Here is a 12,724-nt window from a genome sequence, read left to right on the forward strand (position 1 = left end):
TCCATTTGGTCAGTCTCGGATCAGTCAAGTCTCAGGTGTCAAACCCCTCATGGGAAAAAGGAGAATCACCAGTACATTTGCAATGTTATTACTTCCTCCCTTTCACATTCCATTCAGAGATGTAAACCAGAATTCCCTCCCCACCCCCTTTGTTGTTTGGTCTTTTGTGATGGCCACCAGGCAGGCTGAATAAACAAACATTACATCTAAGGGATAGACAGGGGCAGTTAGCACCCCTGGCTTCTCTTTCCTCCTTGGAATGGCAGAATACAGTAGGGGGGGTGAGATTTAGGTTTGCACAGATAGGGAGTTAGAAATGAAATATAAATGGATTCTGACTGTAGGACTATGTTTAAAAACTATGTTCGTTGCATATGCTATCAATGAGACAGAACTCTTCAGTGTTTTAGGCTGCTAATTAAAGCCATTTATAACTGAACATTCTGGTTTTAAAGTGTATGCAATTACAGTGGTGAATTATTTCATAATACAACATTAGACAGTAAAGCAACTTACTGTATAATAAATTATATTCATTACAGCTTTCAATTTTTCTTCTATTTCCTTCAGTCCTGATGGCCAACCAACATAACTTCCACTTGAGCATGTGCAAGAGCTAAATTTGAGGTCAACAGGCATGCTTAATGCTACCCTAAGGTTTTCTTGTATATCATATGATTGAGACCTATAGCTGTGATTATTGCACAAGCGGACTTTCATTTGACACATTACATTCTAAACTAAAGTCATTTCTTGAACTTTGGACATCAGATGGATCTAGGCATGGTATATATTATACTACAGTGGACATTCTCACAGCTCTGGAGAGTGGGCACTAGCAGGTAAGCCTATAAAACTCCTAAAATCCCACAAAAATAGATGAAGTTAAAAAGATGGAGAGAGTGCACTCAAGCCACCAACCACCCCTGGTGTAGTGTGCCACTCTTGGATCCCTGTGCCAATATTCTTCTGGGATATTGTTTTTCTTTCATTTATACCACCCCAGCCACGCCCACTCAGTGGGCCACACTCATCCCCATCCCCCCCAAAGGGCACCACAATGCTGATGCAGCCTGGCACTTTGTGATAAATCAGCGGGTTTTGGGTTGCAGTTTGGGCACTCAGTCTCTAAAAGGTTTGCCATCACTGGTCTAGGGTTACCGATTGTGACATTTAAAAACCCAAAATCTGATACTCACAACTCGAAGACAAGTCTGGTTAACAAAGGCAAAGATTTATTGAAAACAAAATTGAAAATAATAAAGAAAATAAAAAAAGAAAGAAAGCATTTGCAAACACGGCCTATTAGACCCTTCCCAATTTGGATTGGGTTCAAAGAGCGCACTGAGCAAGTTTCAAACCAGGCATTTATACTTTCTTTTCTCAATACATGCCCCCCTAAGAAACTTAAGTTAGTCTTTGAAATCATTTACATTTCTAAAAGATCTTCTTTGAACTTTTACATCCAAAAGACTTATTGTAACAACTTCCTTACATCCGTCACTACATTATCTTGTTTTACTCACCACCTTGAGATGTTCCTATCCTTTTTAACATTTCAAAAGAACTTTGTTGATTACCATCTGTGAATTCTCTGTCTAAGCAGGAAATAGATAGCCCCACATCTTAGTGTTACATTTGATACAATTCATTGGTGTTACATTTTATACAATTTATAAAAGAATAACCTTTATTTATTTTCCTTTAATTCCACCCTTTTTCTCTTCTACCTGAATTATTCTTTTATACTTTTAGGAATTCATCATTCCCTAATTTTTCTTCAAATTCCTGTGGAAGCAAGTTATTATATTCTGAGTCTTCTTTCCCCAACCCTTGTTTTCCTACCTTTATTATTAACATTGTTTCTTTCTTCCCTTTTTCAATTGAAGTTGTTATTAAAGTCATACTTTTCATTGTTCGTCTTATTAGTATTTGTATAAGAGGAATCAAACATGGTAAAAACATAATAGCCAAGAATCCTAGTATTGCAAATTTTGCTAGTTCTTTCCAATTTGCAAACCACCCTCCGAACCAGTTATTTACCCCATCTAAGGTCAATCCCTTCCAGGTTTGGACTGGGACATGAGCTAATTTTATCATCTTGTCTGTAATTTCCTTTACTACCTTACCACTCTCATCTACTTCAATGCAGCAATTGCTCAAATTAAATTTTCCACACACATCTTCTTGAGCTAATAAGTAGTCTAAGGCTAATCGATTCTGCATGATGTAGGTTCGAGACTTTACACTTTCCTTAGCTAAATGTGTTAGAGTACTTACAGTGACATTGGTAATTACTTCAAGCACTGCTTGTTGCCTAATTACCCTATTTAGAATATAGATGGGCTCTCTGGCACCTAAAGTGCCATCTTCCGCCCGTGTAGCTGGTCCATAATAGTTGATGATCTTCTCTGGACTCCAATTATCTTTCCAGGTTCCAATTTTTATTTTTTGGACTTTATCATATACAGTTAGTCCCAGCAATTGTTTTTGTTTGATGGGGAGAAGGAAAAAGCTTGGCTTTATTATTCCTAAGATACAAGATCCATACCACCCCTTGGACAGATACCCATAGGCATATTTTCCACATATCCAATACATACCTTCCGGGGCTACCCAGTCCAGGGTGTCGTTTTCAGGATCTTTTAAATAAGCCATCTCAGTTATTTCAATGTCTCTTTCTTTGATATTCCACTTCCTCCCCACCAACTGTCATTGTTCAATACAGTCAAGCAAATCATGTCTCCTACTGCTACTTTCCTATTCTTTCTTTGTCTTTCATAACATACTTTCCCTACTAAATTTGTGGTTAATGCCCATGTTCCCTCTTTTTCTTTTGTGAACTTGAGAGTTTTATTTTTCCACATTTCCACCACAATGTCATGTTTTAATTCTTGAGCCTCCCATGGCCATTGTTCTCCCATATTTGTTCCTCCACAAACAAAGCAATTACTCACTGTTAGAGTCTTAGCAATTTCTTCAGCCAATTGTAGAAACATATTCACTGTTTTCTTAGGAAATTCAGGTAATTCTAATTTTTCGAATTCCTGATAATATGACCAAAAGATACTTTTGCGTATTGGTTTTACTTTAGTGGTTTCTATTTTTAATACTAGCCACTCCCCTTTTTTCTAGTGACTGATTTATATATATACACATTGGGTTACATTTTCAACGAGTGCAATCAGTCCTGGTACTCCCGATACTGATATTCACTTCCTAATATAATACTCTATCTTACACCCTGTACATAAAATGCAATCAATACAATGGTAGCAACAACACCCAAAAAGGCACTTACAAAACCAGCACCTCCGGGAGATATTGGATTTTCTCAATCTTGGCTTTCTCTGGTTGAAGTGGAAGCATCTAAAAAAATGCAATGTTTAGTCCTTATGCCTCTTTACCCCTCCTTCTGTCAAGAGTCCGTTAGGTCCTTCAAAACTTTAACTTCAGTGGATCTCCTTGGTGAGATACCACCTTCCACCTCTCTGGGGCTGGCACAGGCCCTTTCACTCGGGAGTAATGAGTCCAGCCTTTTTCAGATGTCTGGATGGCTGTTTCAGTAATTAACAAGACGATAAGAGGTCCTTCCCAAGTTGGAGTTAGTTTTTCATCTCTCCAGGCTTTTATCAACACCCACTGCCCTGCTTTGTATTGGTGTACTGCAAAGTCCAAGGGTGGAGTTTGAGCAAGAATGCCTTTCTGTCGCAAGAGAGAAAAACATCTGGACAGTTCAAGTACATATTTTCTTATTATTTTATCTTTCAGTTCAACTCGTGGCAATCCCTCCTTTCCCATATAAGGTACTCCAAACATGAGTTCAAATGATGACAATCCAATATCTTTATGTGGTTGTGTTTGTATCCTTAATAAGGCCAAGCGGAGGCATTTATTCCAGGGTAAATTTGTTTCCTCCATTAATTTAATCAAAGTTTGTTTTAATTTTTGATTCGAACATTCAGAAATCCCAGAACTACTGGGGTGCCAAGCTGTGTGATAAAGTCATTTAATTCCTACGGCCTCATTAATTAATTTTACTACCCTTGCCACAAAATGCGTCCCCTGGTCACTATCTATTACTTCAGGAAGACCATACCTGGGTATTATGTTTTCTAACAATATTCTGCCCGTGGAAAAGCTTCCACCCATCGAGTTAAATGATCCACTATGACAAGCAAAAACCTTATTTTTCCCGCTTTTGGTAATTCAGTATAGTCAATTTTAATTCTCTGAAAAGGTCGTATTGCCAACTCCCTTCCGCCCATTGGTTGTTTTCTTAGCGCTGCTTTATTTGTTTTTAGACAGACCATATATTTTCTAACCATTTGTAAGGCCAGGCTATATATTCCTTTACATCTGTGTATCAAATCTATTAAAGCCTGTGCCCCCCAGTGTGTCCCTTTACGTAACCTCTCAATCAAATTTCTCATGATCGGTTTATTTAATATCTTTCTCCCATCTGGCAATATCCACTTCTCACTTTCTTCTACTTCCCATGTTTCTCTCTTTCCGTATTTCTATAGTACATTCTTGTTCCTTCAGCATTCTAAGGCTTGTGTTAAGGCATACAATTCACATGTTTAGGATGACCCCGTTAGTGGCAATCCCCTTTTTTTCAACAATTTTAATGCATGCAATTCGCAAATCTGTGCAAACCAACTTAAAAACAACTTTTCTGTTTCTCCCTTCTATTATCCATTCATTCATTGCCCTTCTGCCACTCTGGCCTAATTTCTGTCTTTTCTGCTTCCACAGCTTCTATCAACTTTTGCATGAGCCAACTGTTTCCCTTAGCTATTAATCAATCCTCTACATTTCTCTTCTCCAAAAGTATTGAAGATTCCATAATCATATTTGGAGTATATGTTCCCCTTTTCCTTTATTAACAATCTCAGAGCCTGCTGTAAGGCATAAAATCCACAGGTTAGTGCTGATTAAGGGAGGGAAATTCTCCCAGCTTCCACTTCCATTTTCTTTCCACTTACTATCCCACCTTCATTGTGTCTTTTTTTTTGTCTTTTTCTTTTTTGTTTTCCCAACTACTTTGCTATGAGCAAGTGGATACCTCCTTTCGGCTTTCTGATTTAAAATTACCCACACTTAACAAGAAATGCTAATCACCAAGACTTCCCCAAATGTCAATTTTAGACAAAAATGCCACTGGCTGCCTCTTTCCCCCCACTTCTGGGTCAAAACCTCCTCCAAGCCATTTCTTTGCCTATATTTACAAACAAATTATCTAGTGAAGAGCCAACAAAGGAGCGCTCACCAAACTGTTAGAGCTTGTTAACATTAGGCTCCTTTTCTAACAGTTTTCAATACAAATCTTTAATCAAAACAGCATAGCTCATATATAATCCCCAAAATTTTCTCAACTCCTTTGTTTTAAACAAGGGTTGAATTACAATTCCTTCAATGCTCTTAGGTATTATTTTCTATCAGTGTGTCCTGCACACAGACATAAAAACATAAAAATAAAAACAACAACAAAAAGCAACTCTACAAAAATAAATAAATAAATAAACAAGCTTAATAAGATTTTCTGAGTTACTGAAATAGTCCTATACCAAACTTTAATATTGCTTTTAATATAAAGTTAGTCAAATTCCAATTTAATCCTATTCCAATCAGATGAAAACAAATTTCCATCAAGTAGGTTAAAACTTACAAATCTAAGCAAAACAATTCAAAGTAATCTCTTTTGGTTGATGAATATATATATATAGGTCTAATTAAAACTCAATTTCAAAAAAAGATTGTCTAACAATTAATCTCTCCTCTTTCAAGTAAAAAAATTGCAAGCTGAAACTGCAAGAGTGGGCATTAAATTTCACATCCACCCCTACTTCCTCAGACTGGAATTCTAAGCAGAGAAAAAAATGGTTAAAATGACCAGCCCCCCCCTCTTTTATCTCTCTCTCTTAAAGTAAGGAGGGGGGAATAGAAAGAGACAGGAGAAAAAGAGTAAAAGAAATTTTACAAAAATCTCACCAGTAAAAATTTTTTGCTCTCCTTCACATACATTTTCCATAAATTCTTTCACACATTGTCCATGAAACTTGTCTCATTGTTTTTTTTTTCATTTACTTTTACAACAATAAAATCTGCAATTTACTATTCCTTTCACAGCCTGGGACTGGTGGGGGTGAGTGATGTTTGAAGGCTAACACACACATTTACATATCAGCAAATTAACTCATTCACTTCCATTCTGACTGCTTGCATAAACAATTTCACATACAAAAATTTCATTTCATACTTTCTCCAGACAAACCATACATTGTTAAATAAGGTCTTTTTGTTTGGTGTTATCAGAGAGGATTTTGACCCTCTTCCAAGTCTTGGAAATAACACAGAACAACACAGACAGATATATATACTCAGATACTATTAAAACAACATTTATTTAGCCATATGGTTTGTCTTGCAAGACGTGAGAAAAATCATGAGGTGATTCTAACCGAACATGGTTTCTATAGGGCCCTTTCACCATCTCCTATTTTTCTCAACATTCCAAGTCCAAGCTTAATATTCCAAATGTCCAAATATATATATAACAAAACAAAACACAAATTTTAATAAATTAAATTAAATTAAATTAAATTAAATTAAAAAAATATCAATGTGGGGTTTTAGGCCAAAACAGGTCTCCCCTTTTAATTAAAAAGGGGGAAAACATTTATGGCTACCTCCAATTTATCCAACCAACTTCAAAAGACAGTGGGGAAAGATTAAAAGGAATTTTGAACCTGGAGTCTTTTGCAGGTGTAAACGGGGAGGGGAAAAGTAGCACCCTCCTCACCTCACCTTTGACAAAGGGAATTGAATAGTCCAAAGAGCTAGATTAAAAGAAAAAGATAGAAGAAAAACTTGCTTTTATTTCTCTGAATTTTCTTTTCTTTAGGTTTACAACAACAACTACAACAATTGCCCATGTTCTTTGAGAGTTTCCCTGATTATAGTTCCCTGAGGTTCTCGATTTTATGGCCACTCAAAATTTTCAACACCAGTTTGCTTCCCTACAGACTGTCCTTTCCCCTCGTGAGTCAACGAAATGCAACCTTTCAGGTCCACACTCGCTTTGGACTTACAAGTGTTCCCAGAACACAGCCCATCACACTCACACAGCCATTATTGCAGAAACCTCCCACAATCGCTCTCCTGACCACCCAGGTACAATTGCGTGTTTCCCTCCTTTGGGGCAAAAATTTCTTACCTGGGCCAGTGCACTGGGTTACCTGGTCCTGGGCCTCAGTTGTTGACTCTCTTCCTTTTTCCTATTCTTTGATTTTGTAGACCAGAATTGTTAATTTAGTTTGGCTTGGAGCCTGCAATGGGAAGCTAGATCTCAGACAATTCCAGGCAGTTGAAATCAACAGGTGCGCCCCTGGACTTTACTGAGAACAGCTCCTCCCTAGAGGCTCTTCAAGCCCCATGTTGGGTGCCACGATTGTGAGATTTAAAAACCCAAAATCTGACAGACATCTGGGTGGCAAGGCTCCGTCGATGGCGGCCGTTCCAGCCATCAGCCCCGTTGTTTTCTGTTGGAGCCGCTAAAACAGCGACGATCAGCTGTTTTGTGGCTCGGAAACCCTCTCCTCAGGAGAAGAGGGGGTGAGCGTTTAGGTAGGGGTAGAGCTTCCCTAGACCACCAGAGTTCAAATTCTGGGGGTTGAAGGGTGAGAGCCCCCCCGAAGCCTGAATTAGCTCCGGACTCAGGGACTCCTCTGCTCCAAGGATTTGGAGCAGAGCAGGACACTGCAACCATCCCTGCAATCAACAATTAACTTTGGATTACCTGGATGCAGGCATAGCTGTGCAGGAGAATATTGAAACAGCAAGTATTTGAACTTTAACTCTGTTTACTTTGAAAGAAAATGTTGCAAGCGGTGTGGAAAGTGAAAGTGCGCAACAGAAATTAACTGGGTGTTAAGATGGCTTCTAAACCAACTAAAGTTCCTAGAAGTGCTGGTGCCTCACCAGTTCAGCATTCTTCACTACAGGCTTTGGTGCCTCCTCCTGTGGCACCTGCACCCGCACCTGCATTAACAATAAAAGATTTACAAGATGCTTTAAAAATACAATCCCAGCAAATAGCTGAACTTATTGAGGAGAAGAATACTGAAATAAGAGCAGACATTTTAGCTGCATTTCAAGGGCTTGCAGTCTGTATTGAGCGTCTGGATGATCGTGTGGAAGAGCTCAATCAAAATAATTTGAGATTAGATGCTAAAATGTTGGAAGCTGAAAATGTGATGGAAAAGATTGATGATGATGTAGTCATGTTACAATATAGAGATATGGAGTTTGGTGTGAGGATTAGAGGAATGAAAGAAGACCCTAAGGAAAATCTGAAAGAGTTATTGGCACAACCTCTCGAACTGGTTTTGGAGCGTCAAGCAGAAGATATTATGGGGGATATAGATAAAATATTTCGTGTTAATTCTTGGATTGCAAGACAAAGAAAACTACCTAGAGATGTGGTGGTTTACTTTACAAAGAGATCAATTAGAAATGTGATTATCCAAGCCTTTTACAACAATAGATTTAAAGTTGCTGAGCAAGAAGTTCTAATTCTGAAAGAGATTCCTCCAAGAATTCTAAGGAGAAGAAAAGAATTTGCTTTTTTGGCAGATGAATTAAAGAAACGCCAACTTCAGTTTAGATGGGAGATTCCAGTAGGCTTGGTGGTGAATTATGCTAGCACGAGATATCGTCTTAATACAGTTTTGAAGGCACGAGATTTTTACTCTAACATATTGAAGGCAGGGTTTTCCGCCATCTTCAGAATTTAAAGGAAGGAAGGACGAAGGAGCACGTCAGCCTCGAGTGGAGAGTATACAAGGAGCTGAAGGAGTTACTTTGCAGAAGGATAAAGAATCTCAGCAAATTTCAGAAGTGGAGCCAGATGCCATTAGAAGAGGTTAGAGAACAAAGAATGACACGGGCTGCAATTAGACGAATGAGACAAAAACAAGAACAACAGAAAGCTACAATCATATCTCAAGAACCTACTTACAGTGAAGCAGTGGGAGGAGCAAAACCGAAGAGAGTGCAGGTGGTTTTGCAAGAGGCGCTCCGTAAGCTTCAGGTCACAAAAGATGGCGACAAAGTTTCTAACCTGGAATGTTAATGGCTTAAATTCCCCACACAAGAGAAAGAAAGTATTTCAGTATTTGAAACAATTTAGAAATGATGTTATTTGTTTACAGGAAACGCACATTCGAGCAGCTGATCAAAAAAATTTGATAAACTTTAGATTGGGTACACAGTTTAGTGCATCTGCTCCAGATAAGAAAAATGGAGTAGTCATTTACATCAAGAAGAATTTAACAGCTAATTTAATTGAAACAGACAAACAAGGAAGATATGTTATAATTGAATTGTTAATAGAAGGCAAGAAAATACTTTTGGTTGGATTATATGCTCCTAATCAACAGCAAGGAGAATTTTATAAACTTTTACACAGTAAGATAATTCAATGGGATTATAAATCGTGTATTTTGATGGGAGATTGGAATGGTGTCCTGGATGCACAAAAGGACAAAAAAGGTATTTTCAGAAGTATACCAAATCATGCTAGATTGCCTAAATCTTTTTTTGAGATGAAAGATGACCTGGAATTGAGAGATGTTTGGAGAGAAAGAAATATGCAAGAAAAAGATTTTACCTTTTTTCCGATAGACATCAATCCTTTTCTAGGATTGATTTTGTATTAACTACTAATGATTTTTTTTCTAGGATTAAGAAGATTAAGATATGTCCAAGAACTCTATCAGATCATAGTCCAGTATGGTTGGAACTGGAAAAAGAGAGTGGAGACAGGTAGTCTTGGAGAATGAATGAAAATTTGTTTAGATAAGAAAATGTGGAAGAATGTAAAAAACAGATGAAAGAATTTTTTAATACAAATATGCATAAGGGTACTTCTATTGAAATGGTTTGGGATGCAAGTAAAGCTTATATGAGAGGAGTGTTAATATATTTGAATAATAAACATAGGTGTAAACTGGAATATAAGCGAAAAGAATTAGAGGAGGAAATTAAGAGGAAAGAGAAGGCTCTAATTTTGAATCCATCTGATAAGAAGATTAAAGAGGTAATTACTTTGTTAAGAGATCAGTTTAATATGTTGATGGCAGATCAAGTGGCAACCAATTTACGGTATGTTAAACATAATACTTTTTGTAATGCTAATAAGCCGGGTAGGTGGTTAGCTTACTTGGTAAGGAAGAAACAAAGGTCACGTAATATAGATAGAATAGATTACAAGGGTAAAGAGGTGTTTCAGCAGAATCTTATTAAAAAGGCTTTTGTTGAATTTTATTCTAAGTTATACGTTAAGGATAAGATTCAAGATGTAGATATAGATACATATTTACAAGAAGTTAATATCCCTGTTATTACACAAGAGCAAAGGGAAGGGATGAATCAACTGATAAATGATGAAGAAATTATTTTAGCAATGAAACAATTAAAGGTGGGGAAAGCACCAGGAACAGATGGCTTGACTGCCATTTACTCTAAAGATTTACAGTTAGAAATGGTGGAGCCTTTAAAAGAATTATTTAGAACAATTCAATCTGGAGGAGAAGTTCCTCCATCGTGGAAAACAGCCTTTATATCGCTGATTCCGAAGGAAGATCAGGATCTTACCCAAACCAAAAATTATAGGCCAATATCGCTCTTAAATACTGATTATAAGATATTTACAAAAATTTTAGCAAATAGATTAATGAAGGTAATGCAGCAAATGATTCATAGTGACCAAACAGGATTTATAAGTGGTAGCCAAATGAAGAATAATGTGAGACATATTGTAGATTTATTGGAATTTTTAGAAAGAAATAACCAGGTCTCTGCAGTGCTGATTTTTTTGGATGCTGAAAAAGCTTTTGATCAATTGGACTGGCATTTTTTATTTAAGGTACTGGAGAAAATGGAGTTTGGGGATAATTTTTACAACCTATTAGGGCAATATATCAGAAGCAAACAGCTCACATAATAGTCAATGGTAGTTTGACAGAAACATGTAATATTAAAAAGGGTACAAGACAGGGGTGTCCATTTTCACCTTTGTTGTTTGTTTTAACATTGGAAATATTATTGATTAAGATACGAGCCTCAAATAAAATTAAGGGAATTAAAATAAGTGATCAAGATTATAGATTGAGAGCGTTTGCGGATGACTTGGTTATTACATTAAGTCAACTGACTTACTCAGTTGCAGAATTGATGGAGATAATAATGTCATATGGAAAAGTTTCTGGATTTAAGATAAATATGCAAAAAACTAAAATATTGTCTAAAAATATGACCATAGAACAAAAGGTTGTTTTAGAAGAGCTAACGGGATTTGAAATAGTTAAAAAGATTAAATATTTGGGGGTATATCTTTCAGCTTCAAATGTAAAATTATACAAAAATAATTATGAATTGTTATGGTTAAAAATACAAAAAGAATTAGATAGTTGGAAAAAATTACTATTATCCTTATTGGGAAGAATTGCAGCAGTAAAAATGAATGTTTTGCCAAAAAATTTATTTTTGTTTCAAATGATACCTACACTTAAAAAAGATTCAAATTTGGAGGAATGGCAGAAAGGTATTAATAAATTTGTTTGGGCAGGGAAAAGACCAAGAGTTAAATTTAAGATAATGCAAGATGTACGTGAAAGAGGTGGTCTTAAAATGCCCAATTTTAAATTATATTATGAGGCTGCTGCTTTATCATCAATTAGTGATTGGTTTAATTTAACACAAGGGAGATTATTGAATATTGAGGGTTATGATTTGTTATTTGGTTGGCATGCATATTTATTGTATGACAAGAAGGTGGATAATGTTTTTAAGTTGCATATATTAAGGTATGCTCTGTTGCGAGTTTGGAAAAAATATCGACATAAGTTAAATTATAAAATACAAATTTGGGCAATACCTAAACATGCAATAGAAAATATAAACATGGGATTTAAACATGATGTGATTACATACAAAGAAATTCTAAGGATAGAAAGGAATGTATGGCAATTAAAGCCATATAATATTTTAAAAGAAGGAAAGATAGTATAAACTTGGTTCCAGTATGGGCAGTTACAAGCAAGATGGAAAGAAGATCAGAAAGTTGGTATTTCGATAACTGATGGAAATTTGGTAAAACAAATTTATTTATTTTATTTATTTATTTAATTAAATTTCTATACCGCCCTATTCCCGAAGGACTCAGGGCAGTTTACAGGGCAGCATAAAATACAATATAAAAATAATATAGAATTAAAATACATTAAATTAATTAAGCCCAATTAAAACAATATTTAAAAAGCTAAAACCCCTTCAGTCCAGGTCTGATAGATCGAAAAACCAGGTTTTCAGGTCCCGGCGAAATGAACACAGATCGGGGGCGGTCCTAAGTTCCATGGGTAAACCATTCCAGAGGGCAGGCGCGCCCACAGAGAATGCTCTTCCCCTAGGAATAACCCGCCGGCATTCCTTAACCGGCGGTATCCTGAGAAGGCCCTCCGTGTGGGAGCGCAGGGGACGAAGGGAGCTTGATGCCGGCAGCAGGTGTTCCCTCATATAACCATTAAGGTTATCAAGCCATTAAGGGCTTTATTGGTCATCACCAGCACCTTGAATCTCACCGGGAGGGCAACCGGAAGCCAATGCAGCTCGCGGAGTAGAGGTGTTACATGGGAGTATCGGGAAGCCCCCATCACAACTC

This window comes from Vipera ursinii, assembly GCF_947247035.1.
Source record: "Vipera ursinii genome assembly, chromosome: 6".
Taxonomy (NCBI): Eukaryota; Metazoa; Chordata; class Lepidosauria; order Squamata; family Viperidae; genus Vipera; species Vipera ursinii.